The sequence below is a fragment of the Stegostoma tigrinum genome, chromosome 9 (assembly GCF_030684315.1).
Source record: "Stegostoma tigrinum isolate sSteTig4 chromosome 9, sSteTig4.hap1, whole genome shotgun sequence".
Lineage (NCBI taxonomy): Eukaryota > Metazoa > Chordata > Chondrichthyes > Orectolobiformes > Stegostomatidae > Stegostoma > Stegostoma tigrinum.
In genome coordinates, this window is record NC_081362.1 from 40,140,733 (window position 1) to 40,155,349 (window position 14,617).

General features: G+C 75.7%; 1 protein-coding gene across 6 annotated transcripts in view; it reads left to right on the forward strand.

Annotated features, from left to right (window-relative positions):
- Positions 1–14,617, forward strand: part of pde10a (phosphodiesterase 10A) — a 479,754-nt gene that overhangs the window by 190,807 nt on the left and 274,330 nt on the right. The window lies entirely within an intron of this gene.

The following is a 14,617-nucleotide window of genomic DNA, read 5'->3' on the forward strand; positions in this document are numbered from 1 at the left end:
GGGTGGGGCCAAGAAAGTGGGAGGTGGGTGTGGGCCCGGCGTGAGGTGGGGTAAGGTGGGGTAGGGTGGGGTAAGGTGGGGTAGGGTGGGGTAAGGTGGGGTAAGGTGGGGTAGGGTCGGGTGAGCCGGGAGAACGTTGGTGGGGGTGGCGAACCTGGAGAGGTTTGCGGGGGGGGAGAGAGAGAGAGGTGGTGGTATGGAGGAGGGGGAGAGAGAAAGGTGGCGGGATGGGGGGGGGGGAAGAGAGAGAGGGAGGGCGGGTGAGGGGAGGTGGCGGGATGGGGGGGGGGAAGAGAGAGAGGGAGGGCGGGTGAGGGGAGGTGGCGGGATGGGGGGGGGGAAGAGAGAGAGGGCGGGTGGGGGGAGAAGAGAGAGAGGGCGGGTGGGGGGAGAAGAGAGGGAGGGCGGGTGGGGGGAGAAGAGAGGGAGGGCGGGTGGGGGGAGAAGAGAGGGAGGGCGGGTGGGGGGAGAAGAGAGGGAGGGCGGGTGAGGGGAGGTGGCGGGATGGGGGGGGAGAAGAGAGGGAGGGCGGGTGAGGGGAGGTGGCGGGATGGGGGGGGGAGAAGAGAGGGAGGGCGGGTGAGGGGAGGTGGCGGGATGGGGGGGGGAGAAGAGAGGGAGGGCGGGTGAGGGGAGGTGGCGGGATGGGGGGGGGGAGAAGAGAGGGAGGGCGGGTGAGGGGAGGTGGCGGGATGGGGGGGGGAGAAGAGAGGGAGGGCGGGTGAGGGGAGGTGGCGGGATGGGGGGGGGAGAAGAGAGGGAGGGCGGGTGAGGGGAGGTGGCGGGATGGGGGGGGGAGAAGAGAGGGAGGGCGGGTGAGGGGAGGTGGCGGGATGGGGGGGGGAGAAGAGAGGGAGGGCGGGTGAGGGGAGGTGGCGGCATGGGGGGGGGAGAAGAGAGGGAGGGCGGGGGAGAAGAGAGGGAGGGCGGGGGAGAAGAGAGGGAGGGCGGGGGAGAAGAGAGGGAGGGCGGGGGAGAAGAGAGGGAGGGCGGGGGAGAAGAGAGGGAGGGCGGGGGAGAAGAGAGGGAGGGCGGGGGAGAAGAGAGGGAGGGCGGGGGAGAAGAGAGGGAGGGCGGGGGAGAAGAGAGGGAGGGCGGGGGAGGGGAGGAGAGAGGGAGGGCGGGTGAGGGGAGGTGGCGGGATGGGGGGGGGAGAAGAGAGGGGGCGGGATGGGGGGGGAGAAGAGAGGGGGCGGGATGGGGGGGGAGAAGAGAGGGGGCGGGATGGGGGGGGAGAAGAGAGGGGGCGGGATGGGGGGGGAGAAGAGAGGGGGCGGGATGGGGGGGGAGAAGAGAGGGGGCGGGATGGGGGGGGGAGAAGAGAGGGGGCGGGATGGGGGGGGAGAAGAGAGGGGGGGCGGGTGAGGGGAGGAGAGAGGGAGGGCGGGTGAGGGGAGGTGGCGGGATGGGGGGGGGAGAAGAGAGGGGGCGGGATGGGGGGGGGAGAAGAGAGGGGGCGGGATGGGGGGGGAGAAGAGAGGGGGCGGGATGGGGGGGGAGAAGAGAGGGGGCGGGATGGGGGGGGAGAAGAGAGGGGGGGCGGGTGAGGGGAGGAGAGAGGGAGGGCGGGTGAGGGGAGGTGGCGGGATGGGGGGGGGAGAAGAGAGGGGGCGGGATGGGGGGGGGGAGAAGAGAGGGGGCGGGATGGGGGGGGAGAAGAGAGGGGGGGCGGGTGAGGGGAGGAGAGAGGGAGGGCGGGTGAGGGGAGGTGGCGGGATGGGGGGGGGAGAAGAGAGGGGGCGGGATGGGGGGGGGAGAAGAGAGGGGGCGGGATGGGGGGGGAGAAGAGAGGGGGCGGGATGGGGGGGGAGAAGAGAGGGGGCGGGATGGGGGGGGAGAAGAGAGGGGGGGCGGGTGAGGGGAGGAGAGAGGGAGGGCGGGTGAGGGGAGGTGGCGGGATGGGGGGGGGGAGAAGAGAGGGGGCGGGATGGGGGGGGAGAAGAGAGGGGGGGCGGGTGGGGGAGGAGAGAGGGAGGGCGGGTGAGGGAGGAGAGAGGGAGGGCGGGTGAGGGAGAAGAGAGGGGGCGGGATGGGGGGGGGGAGAAGAGAGGGGGCGGGATGGGGGGGGAGAAGAGAGGGGGCGGGATGGGGGGGGAGAAGAGAGGGGGCGGGATGGGGGGGGAGAAGAGAGGGGGCGGGATGGGGGGGGGAGAAGAGAGGGGGCGGGATGGGGGGGGCGGGTGAGGGGAGGAGAGAGGGAGGGCGGGTGAGGGGAGGTGGCGGGATGGGGGGGGGAGAAGAGAGGGGGCGGGATGGGGGGGGGAGAAGAGAGGGGGCGGGATGGGGGGGGAGAAGAGAGGGGGCGGGATGGGGGGGGAGAAGAGAGGGGGCGGGATGGGGGGGGAGAAGAGAGGGGGGGCGGGTGAGGGGAGGAGAGAGGGAGGGCGGGTGAGGGGAGGTGGCGGGATGGGGGGGGGAGAAGAGAGGGGGCGGGATGGGGGGGGAGAAGAGAGGGGGGGCGGGTGGGGGAGGAGAGAGGGAGGGCGGGTGAGGGAGGAGAGAGGGAGGGCGGGTGAGGGAGAAGAGAGGGGGCGGGATGGGGGGGGGGAGAAGAGAGGGGGCGGGATGGGGGGGGAGAAGAGAGGGGGCGGGATGGGGGGGGAGAAGAGAGGGGGCGGGATGGGGGGGGAGAAGAGAGGGGGCGGGATGGGGGGGGGAGAAGAGAGGGGGCGGGATGGGGGGGGGAGAAGAGAGGGGGCGGGATGGGGGGGGGAGAAGAGAGGGGGCGGGATGGGGGGGGAGAAGAGAGGGGGGGCGGGTGAGGGGAGGTGGCGGGATGGGGGGGGGAGAAGAGAGGGGGCGGGATGGGGGGGGGAGAAGAGAGGGGGCGGGATGGGGGGGGGAGAAGAGAGGGGGCGGGATGGGGGGGGAGAAGAGAGGGGGCGGGATGGGGGGGGGAGAAGAGAGGGGGCGGGATGGGGGGGGAGAAGAGAGGGGGGGCGGGTGAGGGGAGGAGAGAGGGAGGGCGGGTGAGGGGAGGTGGCGGGATGGGGGGGGGAGAAGAGAGGGGGCGGGATGGGGGGGGAGAAGAGAGGGGGGGCGGGTGGGGGAGGAGAGAGGGAGGGCGGGTGAGGGAGGAGAGAGGGAGGGCGGGTGAGGGAGAAGAGAGGGGGCGGGATGGGGGGGGGGAGAAGAGAGGGGGCGGGATGGGGGGGGGGGAGAAGAGAGGGGGCGGGATGGGGGGGGGAGAAGAGAGGGGGCGGGATGGGGGGGGGAGAAGAGAGGGGCGGGATGGGGGGGGGAGAAGAGAGGGGGGCGGGATGGGGGGGGAGAAGAGAGGGGGCGGGATGGGGGGGGCGAAGAGAGGGGGGGGCGGGTGAGGGGAGGAGAGAGGGAGGGCGGGTGAGGGGAGGTGGCGGGATGGGGGGGGAGAAGAGAGGGGGCGGGATGGGGGGGGGAGAAGAGAGGGGGCGGGATGGGGGGGGGAGAAGAGAGGGGGCGGGATGGGGGGGGGAGAAGAGAGGGGGCGGGATGGGGGGGGAGAAGAGAGGGGGGCGGGTGAGGGGAGGAGAGAGGGAGGGCGGGTGAGGGGAGGTGGCGGGATGGGGGGGGAGAAGAGAGGGGGCGGATGGGGGGGGGAGAAGAGAGGGGGCGGGATGGGGGGGGAGAAGAGAGGGGGGGCGGGTGAGGGGAGGAGAGAGGGAGGGCGGGTGAGGGGAGGTGGCGGGATGGGGGGGGGAGAAGAGAGGGGGCGGGATGGGGGGGGAGAAGAGAGGGGGCGGGATGGGGGGGGGAGAAGAGAGGGGGCGGGATGGGGGGGGGGAGAAGAGAGGGGGCGGGATGGGGGGGGGGAGAAGAGAGGGGGCGGGATGGGGGGGGGGAGAAGAGAGGGGGCGGGATGGGGGGGGGGAGAAGAGAGGGGGCGGGATGGGGGGGGGGAGAAGAGAGGGGGCGGGATGGGGGGGGGGAGAAGAGAGGGGGCGGGATGGGGGGGGGAGAAGAGAGGGGGCGGGATGGGGGGGGAGAAGAGAGGGGGCGGGATGGGGGGGGAGAAGAGAGGGAGGGCGGGTGAGGGGAGGTGGCGGCATGGGGGGGGGAGAAGAGAGGGAGGGCGGGGGAGAAGAGAGGGAGGGCGGGTGAGGGGAGGTGGCGGCATGGCGGGGGGGAGAAGAGAGGGGAGGGGCGGGGGAGAAGAGAGGGAGGGCGGGTGAGGGGAGGTGGCGTCATGGCGGGGGGAGAAGAGAGGGAGGGCGGGGGAGAAGAGAGGGAGGGCGGGTGAGGGGAGGTGGCGGCATGGCGGGGGGGAGAAGAGAGGGAGGGCGGGGGAGAAGAGAGGGAGGGCGGGTGAGGGGAGGTGGCGGCATGGCGGGGGGGGAGAAGAGAGGGAGGGCGGGGGAGAAGAGAGGGAGGGCGGGGTGAGGGGAGGTGGCGGCATGGCGGGGGGGAGAAGAGAGGGAGGGCGGGGGAGAAGAGAGGGAGGGCGGGGGAGAAGAGAGGGAGGGCGGGGGAGGGAGGGAGGGGGGGGAAGAGAGGGGAGGGCGGGGGAGAAGAGAGGGAGGGCGGGGGAGGGAGGGAGGGGGGGGGAGAAGAGAGGGAGGGCGGGGGAGGGAGGGAGGGGGGGGAGAAGAGAGGGAGGGCGGGGGAGAAGAGAGGGAGGGCGGGGGAGGGAGGGAGGCGGGGGAGAAGAGAGGGAGGGCGGGGGAGAAGAGAGGGAGGGCGGGGGAGGGGAGGGTGGCGGGATGGGGGGGGGAGAAGAGAGGGAGGGCGGGGGAGGGAGGGAGGGGGGGGAGAAGAGAGGGAGGGCGGGGGAGGGAGGGAGGGGGGGAGAAGAGAGGGAGGGCGGGGGAGGGAGGGAGGGGGGGAGAAGAGAGGGAGGGCGGGGGAGGGAGGGAGGGGGGGGAGAAGAGAGGGAGGGCGGGGGAGGGAGGGAGGGGGGGGAGAAGAGAGGGAGGGCGGGGGAGGGAGGGAGGGGGGGGGAGAAGAGAGGGAGGGCGGGGGAGGGAGGGAGGGGGGGGGAGAAGAGAGGGAGGGCGGGGGAGGGAGGGAGGGGGGGGAGAAGAGAGGGAGGGCGGGGGGAGGGAGGGAGGGGGGGGAGAAGAGAGGGAGGGCGGTGGGAGGGAGGGAGGGGGGGAGAAGAGAGGGAGGGCGGGGGAGGGAGGGAGGGGGGGAGAAGAGAGGGAGGGCGGGGGAGGGAGGGAGGGGGGAGAAGAGAGGGAGGGCGGGGGAGGGAGGGAGGGGGGGAGAAGAGAGGGGAGGGCGGGGGAGGGAGGGAGGGCGGGGGAGAAGAGAGGGAGGGCGGGGGAGAAGAGAGGGAGGGCGGGGGAGGGGAGGTGGCGGGATGGGGGGGGAGAAGAGAGGGAGGGCGGGGGAGGGGAGGTGGCGGGATGGGGGGGGGAGAAGAGAGGGAGGGCGGGGGGAGGGGAGGTGGCGGGATGGGGGGGGGAGAAAGAGAGGGAGGGCGGGGGAGGGGAGGTGGCGGGATGGGGGGGGAGAAGAGAGGGAGGGCGGGGGAGGGGAGGTGGCGGGGGGGAGAAGAGAGGGAGGGCGGGGGAGAAGAGAGGGAGGGCGGGGGAGGGGGAGGTGGCGGGATGGGGGGGGGGAGAAGAGAGGGAGGGCGGGGGAGAAGAGAGGGAGGGCGGGGAGGGGAGGTGGCGGGATGGGGGGGGAGAAGGGAGGGCGGGGGAGGGGAGGTGGCGGGATGGTGGGGGGAGAAGAGAGGGAGGGGCGGGGGAGGGGAGGTGGCGGGATGGGGGGGGGAGAAGAGAGGGAGGGCGGGGGAGGGGAGGTGGCGGGATGGGGGGGGGGAGAAGAGAGGGAGGGCGGGGGGAGGGGAGGTGGCGGGATGGGGGGGGGAGAAGAGAGGGAGGGCGGGTTGAGGGGAGATGGCGGGATGGGGGGGAGAAGAGAGGGAGGGAGGGCGGGGGAGAAGAGAGGGGAGGGCGGGGGAGAAGAGAGGGAGGGCGGGGGAGAAGAGAGGGAGGGCGGGGGAGGGGAGGTGGCGGGATGGGGGGGGGGAGAAGAGAGGGAGGGCGGGGGGGAGGGGAGGTGGCGGGATGGGGGGGGAGAAGAGAGGGAGGGCGGGGGAGGGGGAGGTGGCGGGATGGGGGGGGGAGAAGAGAGGGAGGGCGGGGGAGGGGAGGTGGCGGGATGGGGGGGGGAGAAGAGAGGGGAGGGCGGGGGAGAAGAGAGGGAGAGCGGGGAGGGGAGGTGGCGGGATGGGGGGGGGAGAAGAGAGGGAGGGCGGGGAGGGGAGGAGGGGGGATGGGGGGGGGGAGAGAGAGGGAGGGCGGGGGAGGGGAGGTGGCGGGATGGGGGGGGAGAAGAGAGGGAGGGCGGGGGAGGGGAGGTGGCGGGATGGGGGGGGAGAAGAGAGGGAGGGCGGGGGAGGGGAGGTGGCGGGATGGGGGGGGGAGAAGAGAGGGAGGGCGGGTGAGGGGAGATGGCGGGATGGGGGGGGGAGAAGAGAGGGGGGGGGGAGAGGGAGGGCGGGTGTGGGGAGATGGCGGGATGGGGGGGGAGAAGAGAGGGAGGGCGGGGGAGAAGAGAGGGAGGGCGGGGGAGAAGAGAGGGAGGGCGGGGGAGAAGAGAGGGAGGGGGGGGAGAAGAGAGGGAGGGGGGGGAGAAGAGAGGGAGGGGGGGGGAGAAGGGAGGGAGGGGGGGGGAGAAGGGAGGGAGGGGGGGGGAGAAGAGAGGGAGGGGGGGGAGAAGGGGGGGGAGAAGAGGGGGGGGGAGAAGAGAGGGAGGTGGGGGAGAAGAGAGGGAGCGGGGGGGAGAAGAGAGGGAGGGCGGGGGAGAAGAGAGGGAGGGCGGGTGAGGGGAGGTGGCGGGATGGGGGGGGAGAAGAGAGGGAGGGCGGGTGAGGGGAGGTGGCGGGATGGGGGGGGAGAAGAGAGGGAGGGCGGGTGAGGGGAGGTGGCGGGATGGGGGGGGAGAAGAGAGGGAGGGCGGGTGAGGGGAGGTGGCGGGATGGGGGGGGAGAAGAGAGGGAGGGCGGGGGAGGGGAGGTGGCGGATGGGGGGGGGAGAAGAGAGGGGGGGGGGAGAAGAGAGGGAGGGAGGGGAGAAGAGAGGGAGGGGGGGGAGAAGAGAGGGAGGGAGGGAGGGGAGAAGAGAGGGAGGGGGGGGAGAAGAGAGGGAGGGAGGGAGGGGAGAAGAGAGGGAGGGGGGGGAGAAGAGAGGGAGGGAGGAGGGGAGAAGAGAGGGAGGGGGGGGAGAAGAGAGGGAGGGAGGGAGGGGAGAAGAGAGGGAGGGAGGGAGGGGAGAAGAGAGGGAGGGGGGGGAGAAGAAGGAGGGGGGGGAGAAGAGGGGGGTGGGGGAGAAGAGAGGGGGGAGGGGGGGGAGAAGAGAGGGGGAGGGGGGGGAGAAGAGAGGGGGAGGGGGGGGAGAAGAGAGGGGGGCGGGGGAGAAGAGAGGGGGGTGGGGAGAAGAGAGGGAGGGCGGGGAGAAGAGAGGGAGGGCGGGTGAGGGGAGGTGGCGGGATGGGGGGGAGAAGAGAGGGAGGGCGGTGAGGGAGGTGGCGGGTTGGTGGGGGGAGAAGAGAGGGAGGGCGGGTGAGGGGAGGTGGCGGGATGGGGGGGGAGAAGAGAGGGGGGGCGGAGAAGAGAGGGAGGGAGGGGAGAAGAGAGGGTTGGGGGAGAAGAGAGGGGCGGAGGGGGAGAAGAGGAGGGGCGGCGGGGGAGAAGAGGAGGGGCGGGGGGGAGAAGAGGAGGGGCGGCGGGGGAGAAGAGGAGGCGGCGGGGAGAAGAGGAGGGGCGGCGGGGGAGAAGAGGAGGGGCGGCGGGGGGAGAAGAGGAGGGGCGGCGGGGGAGAAGAGGAGGGGCGGCGGGTGAGGGCGGAGGAGGAGGGGCGGCGGGGGAGAAGAGGAGGGGCGGCGGGTGAGGGCGGGAGGAGGAGGGGCGGCGGGGAGAAGAGGAGGGGCGGCGGGTGAGGGCGGGAGGAGGAGGGGCGGCGGGGGAGAAGAGGAGGGGCGGCGGTGAGGGCGGGAGGAGAGGGGCGGCGGGGGAGAAGAGGAGGGGCGGCGGGTGAGGGCGGGAGGGAGGAGGGGCGGCGGGGGAGGAAGAGGAGGGGCGGCGGGTGAGGGCGGGAGGAGGAGGGGCGGCGGGGGAGAAGAGGAGGGGCGGCGGGTGAGGGCGGGAGGAGGAGGGGCGGCGGGGGAGAAGAGGAGGGGCGGCGGGTGAGGGCGGAGGAGGAGGGGCGGCGGGGAGGGCGGAGAGGAGGGGCGGCGGGGTGAGGGCGGGAGGAGGAGGGGCGGCGGGGGAGAAGAGGAGGGGCGGCGGGTGAGGGCGGGAGGAGGAGGGGCGGCGGGGGGAGAAGAGGAGGGGCGGCGGGTGAGGGCGGGAGGAGGAGGGGCGGCGGGGAGAAGAGGAGGGGGCGGCGGGTGAGGGCGGGAGGAGGAGGGGCGGCGGGGGAGAAGAGGAGGGGCGGCGGGTGAGGGCGGGAGGAGGAGGGGCGGCGGGGGAGAAGAGGAGGGGCGGCGGGTGAGGGCGGGAGGAGGAGGGGCGGCGGGGGAGAAGAGGAGGGGCGGCGGGTGAGGGCGGGAGGAGGAGGGGCGGCGGGGGAGAAGAGGAGGGGCGGCGGGGAGGGCGGTGAGGAGGAGGGGCGCCGGAGAGAGGAGGCGGCGGTCGGGTGAGGGCCGGGAGGAGGAGGGGCGGCGGGGGAGAAGAGGAGGGGCGGCGGGGTGAGGGCGGGAGGAGGAGGGGCGGCGGGGGAGAAGAGAGGGGCGGCGGGGAGGGGCGGGGAGGAGGAGGGGCGGGCGGGGGGAGAAGAGGAGGGGCGGCGGGGTGAGGGCGGGAGGAGGAGGGCGGCGGGGAGAAGAGGAGGGGCGGCGGGTGAGGGCGGGAGGAGGAGGGGCGGCGGGGGAGAAGAGGAGGGGCGGCGGGGTGAGGGCGGAGGAGGAGGGGCGGCGGGGGAGAAGAGGAGGGCGGCGGCGGGTGAGGGCCGGGAGAGAGGAGGGCGAGCGGCGGGCGGCGGGGGAGAAGAGGAGGGGCGGCGGGTGAGGGCGGGAGGAGGAGGGGCGGCGGGGGAGAAGAGGAGGGGCGGCGGGTGAGGGCGGGAGGAGGAGGGGCGGCGGGGGAGAAGAGGAGGGGCGGCGGGTGAGGGCGGGAGGAGGAGGGGCGGCGGGGGAGAAGAGGAGGGGCGGCGGGTGAGGGCGGGAGGAGGAGGGGCGGCGGGGGAGAAGAGGAGGGGCGGCGGGTGAGGGCGGGAGGAGGAGGGGCGGCGGGGGAGAAGAGGAGGGGCGGCGGGTGAGGGCGGGGAGGAGGAGGGGCGGCGGGTGAGGGCGGGAGGAGGAGGGGCGGCGGGGGAGAAGAGGAGGGGCGGCGGGTGAGGGCGGGAGGAGGAGGGGCGGCGGGGGAGAAGAGGAGGGGCGGCGGGTGAGGGCGGGAGGAGGAGGGGCGGCGGGGGAGAAGAGGAGGGGCGGCGGGTGAGGGCGGGAGGAGGAGGGGCGGCGGGGGAGAAGAGGAGGGGCGGCGGGTGAGGGCGGGAGGAGGAGGGGCGGCGGGGGAGAAGAGGAGGGGCGGCGGGTGAGGGCGGGAGGAGGAGGGGCGGCGGGGGAGAAGAGGAGGGGCGGCGGGTGAGGGCGGGAGGAGGAGGGGCGGCGGGGGAGAAGAGGAGGGGCGGCGGGTGAGGGCGGGAGGAGGAGGGGCGGCGGGGGAGAAGAGGAGGGGCGGCGGGTGAGGGCGGGAGGAGGAGGGGCGGCGGGGGAGAAGAGGAGGGGCGGCGGGTGAGGGCGGGAGGAGGAGGGGCGGCGGGGGAGAAGAGGAGGGGCGGCGGGTGAGGGCGGGAGGAGGAGGGGCGGCGGGGGAGAAGAGGAGGGGCGGCGGGTGAGGGCGGGAGGAGGAGGGGCGGCGGGGGAGAAGAGGAGGGGCGGCGGGTGAGGGCGGGAGGAGGAGGGGCGGCGGGGGAGAAGAGGAGGGGCGGCGGGTGAGGGCGGGAGGAGGAGGGGCGGCGGGGGAGAAGAGGAGGGGCGGCGGGTGAGGGCGGGAGGAGGAGGGGCGGCGGGGGAGAAGAGGAGGGGCGGCGGGTGAGGGCGGGAGGAGGAGGGGCGGCGGGGGAGAAGAGGAGGGGCGGCGGGTGAGGGCGGGAGGAGGAGGGGCGGCGGGGGAGAAGAGGAGGGGCGGCGGGTGAGGGCGGGAGGAGGAGGGGCGGCGGGGGAGAAGAGGAGGGGCGGCGGGTGAGGGCGGGAGGAGGAGGGGCGGCGGGGGAGAAGAGGAGGGGCGGCGGGTGAGGGCGGGAGGAGGAGGGGCGGCGGGGGAGAAGAGGAGGGGCGGCGGGTGAGGGCGGGAGGAGGAGGGGCGGCGGGGGAGAAGAGGAGGGGCGGCGGGTGAGGGCGGGAGGAGGAGGGGCGGCGGGGGAGAAGAGGAGGGGCGGCGGGTGAGGGCGGGAGGAGGAGGGGCGGCGGGGGAGAAGAGGAGGGGCGGCGGGTGAGGGCGGGAGGAGGAGGGGCGGCGGGGGAGAAGAGGAGGGGCGGCGGGTGAGGGCGGGAGGAGGAGGGGCGGCGGGGGAGAAGAGGAGGGGCGGCGGGTGAGGGCGGGAGGAGGAGGGGCGGCGGGGGAGAAGAGGAGGGGCGGCGGGTGAGGGCGGGAGGAGGAGGGGCGGCGGGGGAGAAGAGGAGGGGCGGCGGGTGAGGGCGGGAGGAGGAGGGGCGGCGGGGGAGAAGAGGAGGGGCGGCGGGTGAGGGCGGGAGGAGGAGGGGCGGCGGGGGAGAAGAGGAGGGCGGCGGGTGAGGGCGGGAGGAGGAGGGGCGGCGGGGGAGAAGAGGAGGGGCGGCGGGTGAGGGCGGGAGGAGGAGGGGCGGCGGGGGAGAAGAGGAGGGGCGGCGGGTGAGGGCGGGAGGAGGAGGGGCGGCGGGGGAGAAGAGGAGGGGCGGCGGGTGAGGGCGGGAGGAGGAGGGGCGGCGGGGGAGAAGAGGAGGGGCGGCGGGTGAGGGCGGGAGGAGGAGGGGCGGCGGGGGAGAAGAGGAGGGGCGGCGGGTGAGGGCGGGAGGAGGAGGGGCGGCGGGGGAGAAGAGGAGGGGCGGCGGGTGAGGGCGGGAGGAGGAGGGGCGGCGGGGGAGAAGAGGAGGGGCGGCGGGTGAGGGCGGGAGGAGGAGGGGCGGGAGGAGGAGGAGGAGGAGGAGGGGCGGGAGGAGGAGGAGGGGCGGGAGGAGGAGGAGGAGGAGGAGGGGCGGGAGGAGGAGGAGGAGGAGGAGGAGGAGGGGCGGGAGGAGGAGGAGGGGCGGGAGGAGGAGGAGGGGCGGGAGGAGGAGGAGGGGCGGGAGGAGGAGGAGGAGGAGGAGGGGCGGGAGGAGGAGGAGGAGGAGGAGGGGCGGGAGGAGGAGGAGGGGCGGGAGGAGGAGGAGGGGCGGGAGGAGGAGGAGGGGCGGGAGGAGGAGGAGGAGGAGGAGGGGCGGGAGGAGGAGGAGGAGGAGGAGGGGCGGGAGGAGGAGGAGGGGCGGAGGAGGAGGAGGGGCGGGAGGAGGAGGAGGAGGAGGGGCGGGAGGAGGAGGAGGAGGAGGAGGGGCGGGAGGAGGAGGAGGAGGAGGAGGGGCGGGAGGAGGAGGAGGAGGAGGAGGAGGGGCGGGAGGAGGAGGAGGAGGAGGAGGGGCGGGAGGAGGAGGAGGAGGAGGAGGGGCGGGAGGAGGAGGAGGAGGAGGAGGAGGGGCGGGAGGAGGAGGAGGAGGAGGAGGGGCGGGAGGAGGAGGAGGAGGAGGAGGGGCGGGAGGAGGAGGAGGAGGAGGAGGGGCGGGAGGAGGAGGAGGAGGAGGGGCGGGAGGAGGAGGAGGAGGAGGAGGGGCGGGAGGAGGAGGAGGAGGAGGAGGGGCGGGAGGAGGAGGAGGAGGAGGAGGGGCGGGAGGAGGAGGAGGAGGAGGGGCGGGAGGAGGAGGAGGAGGAGGAGGGGCGGGAGGAGGAGGAGGAGGAGGGGCGGGAGGAGGAGGAGGAGGGGCGGGAGGAGGAGGGGCGGGAGGAGGAGGAGCGGGAGGAGGAGGAGGAGGAGGAGCGGGAGGAGGAGGAGGAGGAGGAGGGGCGGGAGGAGGAGGAGGAGGAGGAGGGGCGGGAGGAGGAGGAGGAGGAGGAGCGGGAGGAGGAGGAGGAGGAGGAGGAGCGGGAGGAGGAGGAGGAGGAGGAGGGCGGGAGGAGGAGGAGGAGGAGGAGGAGGAGGGGCGGGAGGAGGAGGAGGAGGAGGAGGGGCGGGAGGAGGAGGAGGAGGAGGAGGGGCGGGAGGAGGAGGAGGAGGAGGAGGGGCGGGAGGAGGAGGAGGAGGAGGAGGGGCGGGAGGAGGAGGAGGAGGGGCGGGAGGAGGAGGGGCGGGAGGAGGAGCGGGAGGAGGAGGAGGAGGGGCGGGAGGAGGAGGAGGAGGGGCGGGAGGAGGAGGGGCGGGAGGAGAGGAGGAGGAGGGGCGGGAGGAGGAGGAGGAGGGGCGGGAGGAGGAGGGGCGGGAGGAGGAGCGGGAGGAGGAGGAGGAGGAGGGGCGGGAGGAGGAGGGGCGGGAGGAGGAGGGGCGGGAGGAGGAGGAGGAGGGGCGGGAGGAGGAGGGCGGGAGGAGGAGGGGCGGGAGGAGGAGGGGCGGGAGGAGGAGGGGCGGGAGGAGGAGGAGGAGGGGCGGGAGGAGGAGGGGCGGGAGGAGGAGGGGCGGGAGGAGGAGGAGCGGGAGGAGGAGGAGGAGGAGGGGCGGGAGGAGGAGGAGGAGGAGGAGGAGGGGCGGGAGGAGGAGGAGGAGGAGGAGGAGGGGCGGGAGGAGGAGGGGCGGGAGGAGGAGGAGCGGGAGGAGGAGGAGGAGGGGCGGGAGGAGGAGGAGCGGGAGGAGGAGGAGGAGGAGGGGCGGGAGGAGGAGGAGCGGGAGGAGGGGGAGGAGGAGGAGGAGGGGCGGGAGGAGGGGCGGGAGGAGGAGGAGGAGGGGCGGGAGGAGGAGGGGCGGGAGGAGGAGCGGGAGGAGGAGGAGGAGGAGGGGCGGGAGGAGGAGGGGCGGGAGGAGGAGGGGCGGGAGGAGGGCGGAGGAGGGGCGGGAGGAGGAGGGGCGGGAGGAGGAGCGGGAGGAGGAGGGGAGGAGGAGCGGGAGGAGGAGGGGGAGGAGGAGGGGGAGGAGGGAGCGGGAGGAGGAGGAGGAGCGGGAGGAGGGAGGAGGGGCGGGAGGAGGAGGGGCGGGAGGAGGAGGAGGGGCGGAGGAGGAGGGGCGGGAGGAGGAGGAGGGGCGGGAGGAGGAGGAGGGGCGGGAGGAGGAGGAGGGGCGGGAGGAGGAGGAGGGGCGGGAGGAGGAGGAGGGGCGGGAGGAGGAGGAGGAGCGGCGGGAGGAGGAGGGGCGGGAGGAGGAGGAGGGGCGGGAGGAGGAGGAGGGCGGGAGGAGGAGGAGGGGCGGGAGGAGGAGGAGGGGCGGGAGGAGGAGGAGGGGCGGGAGGAGGAGGAGGAGGGGCGGGAGGAGGGGCGGGAGGAGGAGGAGGGGCGGGAGGAGGAGGGGCGGAGGAGGAGGAGGAGGAGGAGGGGCGGGAGGAGGAGGAGGAGGAGGGGCGGGAGGAGGAGGAGGAGGAGGAGGGGCGGGAGGAGGAGGAGGGGCGGGAGGAGGAGGAGGGGCGGGAGGAGGAGGAGGGGAGGAGGAGGGGCGGGAGGAGGGGAGGAGGAGGGGCGGGAGGAGGGGAGGAGGAGGAGGAGGAGGGGCGGGAGGATGGGAGGAGGAGGAGGAGGAGGGGCGGGAGGAGGAGGAGGGGCGGGAGGAGGAGGAGGGGTGGGAGGAGGAGGGGCGGGAGGAGGAGGAGGAGGAGGGGCGGGAGGAGGAGGGGCGGGAGGAGGAGGAGGAGGAGGGGCGGGAGGAGGAGGAGGAGGGGCGGGAGGAGGAGGAGGAGGAGGAGGGGCGGGAGGAGGAGGAGGAGGGGCGGGAGGAGGAGGAGGAGGGGCGGGAGGAGGAGGAGGAGGAGGGGCGGAGGAGGAGGAGGAGGAGGAGGAGGAGGAGGGGCGGGAGGAGGGGAGGGAGGAGGGGCGGGAGGAGGGGAGGAGGAGGAGGAGGAGGAGGGGCGGGAGGAGGAGGAGGGGAGGGAGGAGGAGGAGGGGCGGGAGGAGGAGGAGGAGGAGGAGGAGGGGCGGGAGGAGGAGGAGGAGGAGGAGGGGCGGGAGGAGGGGAGGAGGAGGAGGAGGAGGGGCGGGAGGAGGGGAGGAGGAGGAGGAGGAGGGGCGGAGGAGGAGGAGGGGCGGGAGGAGGAGGAGGAGGAGGAGGAGGGGCGGGAGGAGGAGGAGGAGGAGGAGGAGGAGGAGGAGGGGCGGGAGGAGGAGGAGGAGGAGGAGGAGGAGGGGCGGGAGGAGGAGGAGGAGGAGGAGGAGGGGCGGGAGGAGGAGGAGGAGGAGGAGGGGCGGGAGGAGGAGGAGGAGGAGGAGGAGGGGCGGGAGGAGGAGGAGGAGGAGGAGGAGGGCGGGAGGAGGAGGAGGAGGAGGCGGGAGGAGGAGGAGGAGGAGGAGGGCGGGAGGAGGAGGAGGAGGAGGAGGGCGGGAGGAGGAGGAGGAGGAGGAGGAGGGGCGGGAGGAGGAGGAGGAGGAGGAGGAGGGGCGGGAGGAGGAGGAGGAGGAGGAGGAGGGGCGGGAGGAGGAGGAGGGAGGAGGAGGAGGGGCGGGAGGAGGAGGAGGAGGAGGAGGAGGGGCGGGAGGAGGAGGAGGGGGAGAGGAGGAGGGGCGGGAGGAGGAGGAGGAGGAGGAGGAGGAGGGGCGGGAGGAGGAGGA